This window comes from Podarcis raffonei, chromosome 4 (genome assembly GCF_027172205.1).
Source record: "Podarcis raffonei isolate rPodRaf1 chromosome 4, rPodRaf1.pri, whole genome shotgun sequence".
Taxonomy (NCBI): Eukaryota; Metazoa; Chordata; class Lepidosauria; order Squamata; family Lacertidae; genus Podarcis; species Podarcis raffonei.
Genome location: NC_070605.1, coordinates 10,092,005 through 10,109,073, shown reverse-complemented (window position 1 = coordinate 10,109,073; position 17,069 = coordinate 10,092,005). Strand labels below are relative to the sequence as shown.

Sequence of the window (17,069 nt, the reverse complement as noted above, 5' to 3'; positions counted from 1 at the left end):
CAGACAGGTTTATAAATTCTCGTGTGTGTGTGTGTGAGTGAGAGAGAGAGAGAGAGAGAGAGAGAGAGAAATCCCCAAGAGACAATCTTGTTAGGCTGCCATAGGTTGTAATGGATTGCTTTGAAGTTACTTCAGCACGAGATGGAAAAAAAATTGTCCCTGTGCTGTATTTTGCAACAACAAAGGTGGCATCTGTACCTCCCAACCAACCATAACTGCACAGCCTATATTTGCCAGCATGCAGTTGACTTCCACTCAAAAACAGCAATGATTTGGACGCACCCTAATGGAAGGGTGGCGGGACGTGGGTGGCGCTGTGGGTAAAACCTCAGTGCCTAGGACTTGTCGATTGCATGGTCGGCGGTTCGAATCCCCGTGGCGGGGTGAGCTCCTGTCATTCGGTCCCAGCTCCTGCCCACCTAGCAGTTCGAAAGCACCCCTAAGTGCAAGTAGATAAATAGGTACCGCTTTATAGCGGGAAGGTAAAAGGCGTTTCCATGTGCTGCGCTGGTGCTGGCTCGCCAGAGCAGCTTCGTCACGCTGGCCACGTGACCCGGAAGTGTCTCCGGACAGCGCTGGCTCCCGGCCTCTTAAGTGAGATGGGCGCACAACCCTAGAGTCAGACACGACTGGCCCGTATGGGCAGGGGTACCTTTACCTTAATGGAAGGTCTGGCAAAATTCTACCTTTTCCCTTTTTCGCGTCGACTGTGCCCCATCTCGTGAACTTTTTTTCCCCTACTGCTCACCCTCAAAGGAATTATAAGGAAAAGGGCAGGCGGGTGGGGAATCCCCCTTTTCCTCTCGTCGAAAAAGGAAATTGCAAGAAAACTCTCTTTCACCCCTTCCTTTCTCCCCCGAGTCGCTATAAAGGCCGCCTTCCCCATTTTCTCATTTCTGTTATGGGGCCAAGCGTGAACCAACAAGGCCCCGTGGATCCATTAAAGGGTAGCAAGCTGACATCACGCTGGCTCCAGGGCTGCCTCGCCGCTTCACAATTGCTCCCAGCTACCACAAAGGCAGAGGCACTTTAATCCTGCTGAAAATTGACTTTTAAAAAGTTAATTAAGGAGGCTGTTTTCTGTAGGAGGAAAGGAATGTCTTCTCCGCTCCCTCCCCGCCTTGACCATCAATATATCAAACCATTCTCTGCCCTTACCCTTCCCTCTCCGAATTGCAGAGCAGATGAGGCTTTCCTTGGCCAGGAGATAAGGAGCTGATCAATCTAAGTTCTCATTACATCAGAGAGTGTTCCCCTCCGGTGCAAATATTTGACATGTGGTTTCTATTCGGAGGAATATTGGGATCCCTTCCAGAGAGCTTCAGGTCATTGCCTCGAGCTTTCCTCGAATTGTTGTCGATATCGAGGTAATAATAACCTCCAATATCCTGGGAAAGGAGGAGAGGTGGGCAAAAGTTCTTTAAAGCACTTAGGGCGGGAGACAGCGTATCTTGCAAATCAGCAGAACGTCAACTTTAACCTCAGGCAAGAGGGTCATAAAACATTCGTGAAGAGGGACACAACAATTTCCAGCTAGGGCTGGTTCGCCAGCTGTGGCCATTCCTGGAACAAGCTAAATGGGTCTCTAGTAACCTCATAGTTGGACTGCTGCAATGGGTTTTGCATAAGGCTGCCCTTAAATCTCCAAACTGTAGCAGGTGCAGAATGCAGTTGCCTGGCTATGGAGAAGGGCAACAAATTGGGAGAACATAACACCACTCTTAGAGAAGAAGAAGAAGAGTTTGGAATTAATATCCCGCTTTATCACTACCCTGAGGAGTCTCAACGCGGCTCACATTCTACTTTCCCTTCCTCCCCCACAACAAACACTCTGTGAGGTGAGTGGGGCTGAGAGTCTTCAGAGAAGTGTGACTGGCCCAAGGTCACCCAGCAGCTGCATGTGGAGGAGCAGGGAAGCGAACCCAGTTCACCAGATTACGAGTCCACCGCTCTTAACCACTACACCACGCTGGCTGTGGTTGCCTGTGAGCTACAGGGTCTAATTCTAGGTTTTGGTATTAGTCTCCAGAGCCTCAACGCAGGGCAGATCCTAATAACCCGTTTATTATTTTTTAAAGTTCTCATGAAAATCCACCAGTGGTTTAGTGTACAGTGGTACCTCAGGTTAAGAACTTAATTCGTTCTGGAAGTCCGTTCTTAACCTGAAACTGTTCTTAACCTGAGTTACCACTTTAGCTAATGGGGCCTCCCGCTAGCACCGCACGATTTCTGTTCTCATCCTGAAGCAAAGTTCTTAACCCAAGGTACTATTTCTGGGTTAGCAGAGTCTGTAACCTGAAGGGTCTGTAACCTGAAGCACCTGCAACCCGAGGTACCACTGTAAATGTATCCTGAAAGACACATTTTTGGAACCAATAATATATGCATCTTTGCAAAACAAAGTTCCCTAATATATTGCAGTTCTGTTATTTTCATTAATATATTTTCATCCCCCCCCCCACTACATCCTAGTACAGTCGTACCTTGGTTCTCGAACGTAATCCGTTCTGGAAGTCCGTTTGACTTCCGAAACGTTAAAAAACCAAGGTGTGGCTTCCGATTGGCTGCAGGAGCTTCCTGCACTCAAGCGGAAACCGCGTCGGACGTTCAGCTTCCGAAAAACGTTCAAAAACTGGAACACTTACTACCGGGTTTTCGGGAGCCAAAACATACAAGTACCAAGACGTTTGACAACCAAGGTACGGCTGTATGTGCCTTTTTTTGGCACATTGCTTTCCTAGAAAACCGCACTGTACATTTTGAATGGTGGCTGTGGTTTGATTCGCATATCGTTCTGGAAAGTGAGGCTGTGGTAGGCTCGCTTTTAAATATGAACTAAATTGAATCCGCCTCCTTCCACCCTAACTAGGACATATGAAATCATAGGGAGGATGCTATGTACGCTGTAAAAGGTAAAGGTAAAGGTACCCCTGCCCGTACGGGCCAGTCTTGACAGACTCTAGGGTTGTGCGCCCATCTCACTCAAGAGGCCAGGGGCCAGCGCTGTCCGGAGACACTTCCGGGTCACGTGGCCAGCGTGACATCACTGCTCTGGCGAGCCAGAGCCGCAAACGGAAACACTGTTTACCTTCCCGCCAGTAAGCGGTCCCTATTTATCTACTTGCACCCGGAGGTGCTTTCGAACTGCTAGGTTGGCAGGCGCTGGGACCAAGCAACGGGAGCGCACCCCGCCGCGGGGATTTGAACCGCCGACCTTTCGATTGGCAAGCCCTAGGCGCTGAAGCTTTTACCCACAGCGCCACCCGCGTCACTATGTACGCTGTATCCCACCCCAAAACTCATTTGCGTTGGTGCGCCCTGATGACATCATCAGCGTGCTGCAGGGACCATCAGCTTTTGGACAAGCCCAGCCATTCCTCTCCCTTGTTTCACGTGGAGCTAAAATTCTGCAGGAACAACACTCGTTGGTTTAAAACACACACACACTCCCAAGAAGATAGATAAGGGAGGAATGGGCCATAGAAGCCCTGAATTCTGACAGGACTGGAATCAATATAAAACTTCATTTTAGCTAAGTGATGCGATGTGGGGCAGAGGAAGGGTAGACAAAAGGAAACAAATAAAGAGGTTTTTTTTGGAAAAGTGAGTGTGAAAGAGACTCCAGGGAGGCAGATGAAGGGCTCTTTATTGCAAAGAACAACACATGATCTGACATGTGTGTTGCACATGGAGAAGGCACTTTGAATCCTTTCCTTTGTTTATGATTTGGTGGGGGCAGGAGAGAGAATAAGTATCTTATGTAGAGGCGCTGCAGTTGAAATATTTGGTCTGGAGGGCAGGGGGTGTTTTATATATGCACACCCCTAAGCATTTATGTCTGTACCTGCACAGTTGGTTCCAAGAGCCCGATTGGAGGGCCGGCGCTTGCATTCCTAGCACTCAGCACCTCCATAAATCTTGCCAACAGGCTGGATTTCCTGTACATTCGTTTATGTGCGCCCATAAGGGCCAGGGCCGGAAAACGGATTCTCTCTGCTGCCACGATGCCAAGCGTTGCGGTTCATTCCTCTCCCCGCCACCCCCCAGAAGACTCTGATCTCATGGAGCAAATATGTAGAGCTGAACTTCCTTCGATGGCTCTCCAGAAAAGAAAACTCAGTGCCCAAGCACACCACCGCTAAAGGTGGCTAAGACTACAAAGCTGAAAGCGATTTGAGGGTCATAACGGCTTTCGGGAAACAACCGCAAAGCAAATTGAAGAAAGCAGAGGATCTACTGAGAAATTTATGGGCCGCCATTATCCAAAACCAGCATTTGTGGAGGACTTTCATTGCTTTTTTTTGAATAATTTTTTTTGATTTTAACATATAAATTATAAAATGTACCACAAAACTTATCACTTATACAATCTTTTGAGACTTCCATCAGTACCTCTGATGATCCACCATTTTAACCACTTCTTATGCATTTCTTGACTTTATATTGCCTTTACATCTCTTAACAAATCATCCTTCCCCTTCTCCATTTTTGCAATACTTCCAATAATACTCCTCACAAAACTTCTTTCAAACCTTCAAACGTCGTCTGATCTTCCCAAATACTTTTCAAATAGTACGTAAATTTACTCCAGTCTTCCGTGAATTTCTGGTCCCGCCGGTTTCGAATCCTTCCTGTTAGTTTATCTAGTTCTGCATAGTCCATTAATTTCATCCTCCATTCTTCAATCGTCGGTAATTCTTCTTGCTTCCATTTTTGGGCCAGTAATATTCTTGCTGCTGTTATTGCATATAAAAAGAGCTTACATTCCTTTCTATTTATATCATTCCCCACAGTGCCCAGTAAAAATGCTTCTGGTTTCTTTATGAATGTATATTTCAACATTTTTTTCATCTCCTTATATATCATCTCCCAGAAGCATTTCACCTTTTTACATTCCCACCACATGTGATAAAATGTTCCCTCTTTTTCTTTACATTTCCAACATTTATTACTGACTTTATACATTTTCGCTAACTTGACAGGTGTAATATACCATCTATACATCATTTTCATCACGGAGGACTTTCATTGCTGATGTTGCACAGAGGAGAAATCCGATTCATGTTCCACCTGCAATCTGTTGTGGTACAGCCTAGACGATGGCTTAATTTAGGGCTGGAAGAAGGCATTGTGTCTGGTTCCGCTGCGTATTTATCGCATGCCGTGCCGTTTCAATTCTGCTGCAGTTTGTCTTCCCCCAAAGGCTACTCTATTCACCTCATTGTCCACCGTGGTGAAATTACGTAAGTTGTCTTCTCATTACGTTATCCAACCTCATTTATTTCACTGCAAAGGAAACACAATGCAAATGGCAAGGAGGTGCTGCAGATATTACTATTGCACAGTTTGAACTGACAGGAAGCATAAAAACGGACTCCTTTTTGTAATGAAGCATAGTCCAGACCCATTAGATATTTTTCAAAACTTTACTTGGCAGAACTTTCGTCAAAACAGAACAGAAACATCAAATGATACATCCAGACAGTTCCACAAGACGTATGCCCGTCCAAGGCATATGCTCAGCATCTTACAAAATATGAAATAACTCCAACAGACCTAGAAGCAGAGGTTCCAGCCTCCATTTTGCCTTAGGCTGTTTACCTGGAGAGCTTCATTTACATCCTTACTCTCACAGTCTGAGAACAAAGGCAACTCCCTTTCAAGATGGTGATTTGTAATTCAATACCTTAATCACCTGATCTAAGGTTAAACACTCACGTCAGAGATACCGGAAAACAGCAATAGTTCATTATCAACTATTAAAGCTCCTTAGAGTTCCTTAGAATACTGCAGTGGAATTTTCCAACGTTAAACCTTTAGCAACATACATGCAGGCATTTTCCATTTCAGTGTCAAATAAATAATTATACTTAACAGGGAGAATGTAATCAAAAACAGAAGAACAGAAGGAAAACTCTGCAGGATCCGGCCAATGGCCCATCTAGTCCAGCATCCTGTTCTCACAGTGGCCAACCAGATGACTGGGAGTAACTGGTAAGCAGGATTTGACCACAAGAGCCCACTCCCCTCCTGTGGTTTCTTTTTTTTTTAAATAGTTTTTATTGGGTTTTACAATTTTATATTCATCACCATTATCACAAAGAAAGAAAAGAATATAAATCCTAATCTCCCTAATCTCCTCTCATGACTTCCCTCATCTTGTTCTTTCAATATTTGCTTCTCCTGCTTATTTATTCTAACTTAATATTGTAGTCTCTAAATTAAATATTGTTATATTCTTATAATTTTGTACCGTAATTCTTTTCAAGTGGCATCTTACATTTTGTTGTTTTCCAGTTATCACATCTTAGCTTCTGTGTTTGTTTTCTTGATTGTAAGTGTTTACTCAAACCCTGCTAGTGAGCTCACTTCTTTACAATGTTTCCTTAAAGGTAAAGGTAAAGGGACCCCTGACCATTAGGTCCAGTCGTGGCCGACTCTGGGGTTGTGGCGCTCATCTCGCTTTATTGGCCGAGGGAGCCGGCGTACAGCTTCCGGGTCATGTGGCCAGCACGACTAAGCCGCTTCTGGCGAACCAGAGCAGCGCACGGAAACGCTGTTTACCTTCCCGCCGGAGTGGTACCTATTTATCTATTTGCACTTTGACGTGCTTTCGAACTGCTAGGTTGGCAGAAGCAGGGACTGAGCAATGGGAGCTCACTCTGTCACAGGGATTTGAACCGCCGACCTTCTGATTGGCAAGCCCTAGGCTCTGTGGTTTAACCCACAGCGCCACCCGTGTATGCCGCCTCAAAACTCATTTTCGTTGGTGCGCCCTGATGACATGATCAGCGTGCTGCAGGGACCATCAGCTTTTGGACAAGCCCAGCCATTCCTCTCCCTTGTGGTTGCTAAAATGGAGCTAAAATTCCGCAGTAACAACACTCGTTGATTTAAAACACACTCACACTCACAAGAAGATAGATAAGGGAGGCTCTGTGGTTTAACCCACAGCACCACCCACGTCCCTTACAATGTTTCCTTAAGTACAGCCTAAACGGTTTCCAGTCTTTTTTTGAAATCTCTACAGTGGTACCTCTGGTTGCGAACGGGTTCCACTCCAGAGATCTGTTCACAACATGAGCAGGAAGCAACCCGCGTCTGCGCATCTGCACATGCGCAGGTCGAGATTGGCTGTTTCTGCACATGCGCGTGACATCCTTTTGAGCGTCTGCGCATGTGCGAGCAGAGAAACCTGGAAATGACCTTTTCTGGTACTTCCGGGTCGCTGTGGGACACAACCTGAAAAGATGTAACCTGAACCGAATGTAACAAGAGGTATGACTGTATCTCTGGGTTTTCCAGATAGCTTCGCCATTTCAGCGTATTCCATCAGTTTTTCTTCCCATTCTTCTTTCATCAGTATCTTGTTCCCCTCCTGTAGTTTCCAGCACATTGCTACCTCAAACTGTTGAGACAGAGTGTAGCCTTCATGGTGTGCAGCCATGGCCATGAATTTGTCTAATCCTCTTCTAAAGCCATCTAGGCTGGTCGCCATCACTGCCCCCGGTGGGAGCAACAGAGAGCAGCAGAAACAACAGTGAATACCAATTGTATTTATTGGATTGGATTTTCATTCCAGACATGAGACAAACAAGCAAGTCCTAGCAATTTCTGCTCCCATTTCTGTTTTTGTTGGAATTTTCCGACATCTCTAGCTTTACTGATGCTTTGTTTATTTTTAACTGGCCTATGGTTTTAAACATTTTTTATTTTTTGGTATTGCCGTCATTTAGATTGGGGAAAGGCCATCGCTCAGTAATAGAGCACATGTCTTGCATGCAAAAAATTCCAGGTTAAATCTGTGGAATCAGCCGACTCCAAGTTGTGGGATGTGATCCATGTAAAGGTAAAGGGACCCCTGACCATTAGGTCCAGTCGCGGACGGCTCTGGGGTTGCAGTGCTCATCTCGCTTTACTGGCCAAGGGAGCCGGCGTACAGCTTCCAGGTCATGTGGCCAGCATGACTAAGCCGCTTCTGGTGAACCAGAGCAGCGCACGGAAACGCTGTTTACCTTCCCGCCGGAGCTGTACCTATTTATCTACTTGCACTTTGATGGGCTTTTGAACTGCTAGGTTGGCAGGAGTAGGGACCAAGCAACGGGAGCTCACCCCGTCGCGGGGATTTGAACAGCCGACCTTCTGATTGGCAAACCCTAGGCTCTGTGGTTTAGACCACAGCACCACCCACATCATCCATGATCCATGAGAGGCAGTCCAATACAACATTCCTTGAAATGCTAGAGAAGACATGCGAGGGAATGTTTGGTCCAGCCAGTCAAAACTTCCTGGTCCTCCTGGCTGGAGCATCCTTGCTTTTGCATGTGATAGAAGGTGGGCGTGACCTAACCTGTCCAGGTAACGAAAGGACGAGTCACACAGCAACCTTTCCTCTTTTTGACTTCCTTCTTTGTTTGACCAGCTTCTAGCTAGGACTGCTCTGCTAGCTCTCAGCTAGCAGAAGCACTGGGATTATTCCCCCATATGGGGTAGATCCACATGTACATATCAGTAACTAAACCTGCCTTCAGGAATCCAACCGTGAACTGATGTAAGTAAACTTCTTTTATTGACTTTGAATAAGATTGTGGCGTCTTTATTCTTTTAAGAGGGATTCAAGGGAACTTTCCAGGAACGTACAATTCAATCTGAAGGCAGACTGAGTTGTATAATAGTGAGAGGCTCACACAAGCCTGCAACCAGCTATCTGCTCTGCATGTAAAAAGGGGAATGTAACTCCGCTAAGTAAAGGAACTTGCGAGTGCAAGTTAGGAAGGATATTAATAAACAATGTATCCTCTCCTGCCACCCTGAACATCTCCACAAGTGGGGATGTGGATGTTTCTTCCCAGTGAGCCACAGCCAGCCAGTGTCCACAACACTCAGCTACCTGGATCAATGGTCTACCTTAGCAGTTTCCTATGTTCCAAACTGTCTAGTTTCATTCGGAACGGAAAGCCACTTTGTGTGATCTGTGCCCAAAGGGTGACCTGTAAATCAGCAGCAACATGCCTAGCATTACTTGGGGAGTCTAAGAAATGAGGGGAATCCATACAATTTCGAAATCGGTGGCTAAAATCAGTGCGCTTTCAGAAAGGTCAGTCTGCCATTCAGGTCAATAACTTTGCACATAAAGTGGTACCTCAGGTTACAGATGCTTCGGGTGACAAACTCTGCTAACCAGGAAGTGATTGCTCCAGGTTAAGAAATTTGCACCAGGATAAGAATGAAAATCATGCGCCAGCGGCAGCAGGAAGTCCCAGTAGCAAAAGCACGCCTCGGGTTAAGAACGGTTTCAGGCTAAGAAGGGACCTCTGGAACGAATTAAGTTCTTAACCCAAGGTACCACTGTACATCCAAATTATTTCTGAGGGCACCATCTTGATTCGAAATGGTCTCCAACCATATCCAAACTCCTTGATCTGAGTAACTGTGATGCAAAATCAGGGCTGTTTTGAAAAGTTTGCTCCCAAAATGCATTCTATTAGGCAAAACATTTTTAAAAATGTATATATTAGGGGGAATTCACACTGAATTGCTGGTGAGTTTTCATGAGGACTAAAAAAGTGAGAGAGATAGCAAACAATAGGTTTTGCACCTTTATACGGAGAACGCAGTGCCGGATATATGTATAAACTAAACAAGCTATAGCTTAGGGCCCCACTCTCTTGGGAGCCCCAAAAAAAATTAAAGGGGGAAAACACTGGATGTACATTTCCAAAATACAAGATAAAAAACAAATAAAATAAACCTACATACAGCAACAGTATTTTGTGTTGTTTAGGCTCCTAGGATGTAAGTCATGGGCCCCGCCTGCTAGCCTGCTCCCTAAAATATCACTGGTTTGCTCCTTTCTATATATAGGGTGCCTACATTCTGCATGGACTGCTTGCATGGCAACCTGTGCAAATGTCTTTAGATACCTATTAGGTCCATAAATTACCATCTAGCATATATTCAACAACAAAAAACAGTGACCATTTGTTGTTGACAAAGAACAGCTGGACACATAAAGGGCCCCATTACCTTCCGTAGCTTAGGGCCTCATCAAACCTAAATCTGGCCCTGGGAGAATGGATTTCACACACAGGCCAATTGATGGGTGCTTCTCCTATCCTTTATTGCACAGGTGCAGCAGCACTGGCTTTTGCTATATGTCTGCTAACTGCTTACAACACTCCTCTAGCTCTCGAAAGCCATGTTACGTTGCTCTTAGAGCAGCCTTTCTCAACTTGTGGGTCCCCAGGTGTTGTTGAACTACAACTCCCATCACCCCTAGCTAGCAAGGCCAGAGCTCAGGGATGATGGGAGTTGTAGTCCAACAACATCTGGGGACCCACAGATTGAGAACTGCTGTCTTAGAGGGTCCTGCTTAGAGCATCTCTTTTCAAGTCCTAAGCACATCCTGTCACTTTCCCTTCAGGTTCTAGCGTCTTCGACTCAGGTCAAGCACATGTTGCAACTGTAGGCAACCTTAGGCCAATTAATTTCCATGGGTCTACTTTGAGTAGAACTTACTTGGCTGCAAAACGGCTCATGTTTCGTCCTGGGGAGGAAAATGCAAACCATACCCATCATGTTGGCCTGGTCTCTGGTCCCACAATCCCCCAGAGTGAAGAGAAATCCGCTCTGTGTTTGAAGCAGTCAATGGAACAAGTCAGCGACGGCAACATAAAAATTCTGGGTTCGTGTTTACACTCTGCATTTTTTCCTTTGGTGTTGGTTCCTTTTCTTTGCAGCTTGCTGTCTTGTTTCGTTCCCACAGAACCAGCCTTGCCCAACAGCCACATGTGTGTACTAAACAGTTCCAGGGACAATTTCCCATGGAAGCGTCATCCCGTCAGATGTTGCTGTTTTCGATCCCTTTTCTACTTTTGCAACCCCCTCCCCTCCTTCAGCAGCGCAGCTTCCTGTGCAAGACTCATCTTCAAGGGCCGATAAACAACCCAGAAGCGCCGTGCCAGACATCCAAATCAGCATGGAAATAAAGAAGAAGAAAAAACATCACCAAAATTGTCGGTGGGCACCATACTTTCTGCTCAGTTCAGAATTGGGCTCCACCAACCAAAGCTTTAAAACAGGGATAAGAAACCTCTGTATGTGGGGGTCTCCATCAATGGCTGACATTGAGGGATGATGGGAGTTAGAGTCCAGCAACATCTGGAATCATAGAATTGTAGAGTTGTAAGGGACTTTGAGGGTCGTCTACTCTGTTGTTGTTTAGTCGTTTAGTCGTGTCCGACTCTTCGTGCCCATGGACCAGAGCACGCCAGGCACTCCTGTCTTCCACTGCCTCCCGCAGTTTAGTCAAACTCATGCTGGTAGCTTCGAGAACACTATCCAACCATCTCGTCCTCTGTCGTCCCCTTCTCCTTGTGCCCTCCATCTTTCCCAACATCAAGGTCTTTCCCAGGGAGTCTTCTCTTCTCATGAGGTGGCCAAAGTCTTGGAGCCTCAGCTTCAGGATCTGTCCTTCCAGTGAGCACTCAGGGCTGATTTCCATCAGAATGGATAGGTTTGTTCTTCTTGCAGTCCATGGGACTCTCAAGAGTCTCCTCCAGCGCCAGAATTCAAAAGCATCCATTCTTCAGCGATCAGCCTTCTTTATGATCCAGCTCTCCATCTACTCTAACCCCCTGCAATGCAGGAATCTTTTGCCCAAGGTGGGATTCGAACCCAGAACCCTGAGATTAAGAGTCTCATGCTCTACTGACTGAGCTATCACAGCTTCCCCAAACCCTGCTTTAAAAATACATGTCAGTAAGTCAGGAGCACAAGGATTACAGGGGACTACCCCCAGCTACAGAAGGAGTGGTTGATTGTTAAGACAAAGGAATTTTATGACAGCTGCTCAAAGTCAGAGATGATGATCTTCTTGCTTGTCTTGCCGTTCCTTGACCCAAAGCGCTCCATTGCTTCCAATTCCATTCCATCTTTGACTTTGCCAAAGACCACATGTTTACCATCCATCCAGTCAGTTTCGGCAGTGCAGATGAAGCACGGAGACCCATTTGTCTTGGGACCAGCATCTTGCCATAGACAAGATGCCAGCACCTGTGTGCTTGAGGACGAAGTTCTCATCAGCAAACTTCTCACCGTAAATCGATTTACCACCTGTTCCATTATGACAAGCAAAGTCACCACCCTGGCACATGAACCCAGGAATGATTCTGTGGAAGCAGGATCCATGCGACGGTCACCTCCAGGCTTGACTACTGTAATTCGCTCTACGCGGGGCTGCCCTTGAAGCTGTCCCAGAAACTCCAGCGGGTGCAGAATGCTGCAGCGAGGCTCCTCACAGGGTCTCTGCCATGGGAGCATATTCACCCAGTGCTTTTCCAGCTGCACTGGCTCCCGGTGGAGTACAGGGTCAGGTTTAAGGTGCTGGTTTTGACTTTTAAAGCCATTCACAGCCTAGGACCCTTGTAACTACGGGACCGCCTCTCCTGGTATGCCCCGCAGAGTACCTTAAGATCCATATATAGCAACACCCTAGAGGTCCCGGGCCCTAAGGAAGTTAGATTAGCCTCAACCAGAGCCAGGGCCTTCTCAACACTGGCTCCCGCCTAGTGGAACGCTCTGTCTCATGAGACCAGGGCCCTGTGGGATCTGATCTCTTTCCGCAGGGCCTGTAAGACAGAGTTGTTCCTCCTGGCCTTTGGCTTAGAATCAGTTTGATTCCCTCCCCGTCTTTCTTTTCCCTTTCTCCTCCTATGAAGAGATTGCTCCCTAATTGTTTTGATGTTGTATCTTAATCTTTTAAACGGTATTTTAATCAACTTGTTTTTATTATTGGTTGTTAGCCAACCTGAGCCCGGTCTTGGCTGGGGAGGGCAGGGTATAAATAAAAAATTATTGTTGTTGTTGTTGTAACCAAAACCTCCCCCCCCCCCAGTGCTTAAGGCACGGAAATTCTCTGCTGTCGTTGGAAACTTGTCTGCAAATAGCTCGAAGGTGATGCGCCCAATGGGCTCGCCGTCAGAGGCGACATAAAAAAACATGACCAGGTTGGTCATTATGGCAGGAATGAGTCGAATAAAGGAAGGGGGTAGCTTTAAAAAAAGAAAAGAAAACAACCAGCGGCGGTAACAGGCAGCACTAGCGTCAACCCCTCTCCACACAGTAAGGAGTGCGGTACATGTCAGGAAAACAGCATATTTGTTTCCTAAGCCCAGTTAGGAATTTGAACCCCGTTGGTGCTGAGATACAATACATCTGAAGCCATCTTATTGGCAGTCAGACCATTGGGTCCTTCTAGCTCAGAATCATCCATGCTGATTGACAGCTGCCCTCCAAGGATTCAGGCAGGGGACCTCGCATGCAGAAGGTCCCTGATTCAATCTCTCACATCTCTGGGTAGGGCTGGGAGAGGTTCTTGTTCAGGGGCAAAAGGGAACCTGCTTGCATCACTGATATCCTCCTATGACAAGGATGAGAAGCCTTTGGTCCTCCAGGTATTGCTCGACTCCAGTTCCCATCATCCCTCAGCGATGGTCCTGTTGGCTGGCATTGATGAGTGTTGGAGTTCAGGACCATCCAGAAGGAGACAGGGTCCCCATTTCTGGCCTAGAATGTGCTCAGTGTGTCCTGGGACATATTACCCAGGGCGATGCTAAGCTCCAACTCGACTTCTTCTTCTTCGGCGATCCCTCGTAGCTGAGTAAGATTGTCTTCCATGAACACAGTCTTAACAGTGAGTCTGTAAGTGACTGTGGAGGCCAGTTCTGGATCCACACGTCCTTCCACAGTGGGGACATAGGTTTCCAAATGGGAACTGATCACAGTGAGGGTTTGCCAAGTTTGCCTTCCTCTTAGCACGTTTCTCCCTTGCATCCTGAGTTGAAGCATCTTCAAAGTCTATGACACCTTTGGTAAAGGCTGTTCTCCAACTGGAGTGCTTGCAGGCCAGTGTTTCCCAGTTGTTGGTGTGTATACGTTTTTTAGATTTGCCTTGAGAGAGTCTTTAAACCTCTTTTATTGGTCATCAGCATTATGCTTTCCATTTTTAAGTTCAGAATAGAGTAGTTGTTTTGGAAGACGATCATCAGGCATCTGAACAACATGATAAGTCCAACAAAGTTGATGTTGAAGAGTCATCGCTTCAACACTGGTGATCTTTGCTTCTTCCAGTACACTGGCATTAGTTCGCCTGTCTTCCCAAGTGATTTTTCGGAGACTCCATTGATGGAATCTTTTGAGGAGTTGGAGATGGCGTTTATAAGTGGTCCATGTTTCACAAGCATACAGTAAGGTTGGTGGTATAATAGCTTTGTAAACAAACATTTTGGTTTCCCTGTGAATGTCCTTAAACACTCTGGTCCTCAAACCAAGTGTGAGCACCAGCCCATCTCCCAGAATCCTCTGCAAGGCCTGCTTCTTCCATGGCATATGCAGCCATATATTGAAAGGGTTCCCTGGCTAAATGTAGGACATTTGAAAGTCCATGGCTTAAGAGGTTTCTAGCTGGATGAAAGGTGCATACCACTGAAGAAAGAGCAGCCCATCTTATATTTCAGACCACATGTGCTTTTTGTTCAGGAGAACATCTTTCTCTGGTTTTTATATGGCACCAAAAGCAACCACAGCAACTGCTCTTAAAATACACGGGCTTGTGGGTTTCTTTGCAATGTAATCCCAGACACATCAGAGAAAAGGCCTTTGAACCTCAACGTAAAATCTCTCCTCCTGTTACCAAAATCTCTGTGTCCAGCCTCCTTCTTCCCGCTCGGTCCATAAAGATGCCCTCAGCTGTCAGAAACAGATCCCAAGATGACCAATGCTGGCTTTATTTATTTATTTATTTATTTATTTATTATTTTATTTATAAAATTTGCATACTGCCCTTCAGCCGTAGATCTCGGGGCAGTTCAGAACTATGTGAACTTGTTGGAAGTGCAAGAGCAGAGACTGTGAAGGGGCAGCGATGGGGGAATTTAGGAATGGGAGAGAAAGTTGGCTTGGTTTGCATTTCCATGTGAACTGAACTAATTCACCCTTCCTCGCACAACAACAGACGAAATTCAACTTTCCTTCAAAATTTGCACTTCCCCAAATTTTGAGATGCTGTGTACATAGATTGCTTGTATTGGGGAGTGACTGGGTATACATAGGAATGCATATTTTTGTATTAAAAAAAAAATCAAAATCTATTATATATTTTGGAAAGTTGCTTGCTCACTATGAAATTGGATGCCTCTTAAGATATCCACTTTTGCACAATGGTTCCTGCAATCTAGAAGCAGGTTTTCATCTTTGTTTGGCTACAACTGGATGCTACTCTGAATCGTTTTATTGTTTTAATTTTATTATATGTTCATCACTGTTTACCTTTTATCTTTTCTATGTTTTTCACTTTTAGCATTTTATCTGCGTTTTTGTTTTTTTGTTTTTTGTGCAAGCCACCTTGAGTTCCAGCCTAGGAAAAAGGTGGGATATAAACAAATATTATTATAATAATGTTAATAATAGTAGTAACGTTATGCACTGAACCTTTAAAAACTGATTCCACACACACCCTTAGAATTCCCAAGCGATGCCAGATACAAGGCTGGTAGCACATTATATGAGGGGAAAACTGTTTTGCCAAATGTATACTGTTTTGTGGGATGTACGGAAGTGAAAGCTGGACCATAAAGAAGGCTGATCGCTGAAGAATTGATGCTTTTGAATTATGGTGCTGGAGGAGACTCTTGAGGGTCCCATGGACTGCAAGAAGGTCAAACCTATCTATTCTGAAGGAAATCAGCCCTGAGTGCTCACTGAAAGGACAGATCCTGAAGCTGAGGCTCCAATATTTGCCCACCTCATGAGAAGAGAAGACTCCCTGGAAAAGACCCTGATGTTGGGAAAGATGGAGGGCACAAGGAGAAGGGGACGACAGAGGACGAGATGGTTGGACAGTGTTCTCGAAGCTACCAGCATGAGTTTGACCAAACTGCAGGAGGCAGTGGAAGACAGGAGTGCCTGGTGTGCTCTGGTCCATGGGGTCACAAAGAGTTGGACACGGCTAAACGACTAAACAACAATACATTAGGAGAAAATCACACTTCATATATGGGCGAATTTTTATGGGGACTTTTTAAATAGAAAAATCAAATCAACAAACCAGTGTGGAAAACTGAGGCAGGAAAAAAAGGAAGAAACTAAGAAAAGTCAGCATTGACAAATTCATTTATCCCTGTGGTATAAGTCAGCGAAGGTCTTTTGCAAAGCAGAATTCCACCCACACAGGTCTTTGCCTGCACTTGGAAGGAAGGAAAGCTCCACCTGGTTCAAGATCCTGTACTTCCTCGGAACATCACACACACAGAAATACACGTACACACTTTGTTCAGGTTTTGCACACCCCCCCCAAAAGGGAATCCACTCCACAATATGAAAAGCAATATAAGTTTAGAGCCTTGAAGCTCTTCTTGGTCACACCATGTTCTTTCCCAAGAATCTCGCAGAAGCAGATTCCAGCTTCCTGTATCAACAGATATCATCCCAAGCCAAATATACACAGTGTGAAAGGGGAAAGGAGAGAGGCGGGTATAGAGAGCTGAGCTCCCACACACTATTTTGACCAGCGAAATAAATTACCACCAAGTCAAAATATTACGTTCCTTTGCAATGGAATGTGCTGAACACATCAACTGAGAAGGAGGGGGCAGCCTCGGTGGCAAAATCAGGATGCCCATTAGCAGTTCTTTTTAAAAAGTTGTTGCTGCTGCTATTATTATTATTATTATTATTATTATTATTATTATTATTATTACATGATCCCAGGGAAACAAGCAACGGCTGCACAGAAAATAGAAATAATCACCACCATCTGCATATAATCATCGTAATCGTACATACATACACCTCAATCACTGGATTTTTACACATCCCTTGGAAAGACAGGTGAACTAATGCCAGTGTACTGGAAGAAGCAAAGATCACCCGTGTCAAAGCAATGATTCTTCAACATCAACTTTGTTGGACTGGTCATGTTGTGCAGATTCCTGATGATCGTCTTCCAAAGCAACTACTCTATTCCAAACTTAAAAATGGAAAGCGTAATGCTGGTGGTCAACAAAAGAGGT

The 17,069-nt window shown here is 45.5% G+C and overlaps 1 pseudogene; it reads right to left on the bottom strand.

The window, feature by feature from the left end:
- Window positions 1-11,740: 11,740 nt before the first annotated feature.
- LOC128412491 (peptidyl-prolyl cis-trans isomerase A-like) lies at window positions 11,741-12,409 on the bottom strand (annotated as a pseudogene).
- Between the last annotated feature and the right edge of the window lie 4,660 nt (window positions 12,410-17,069).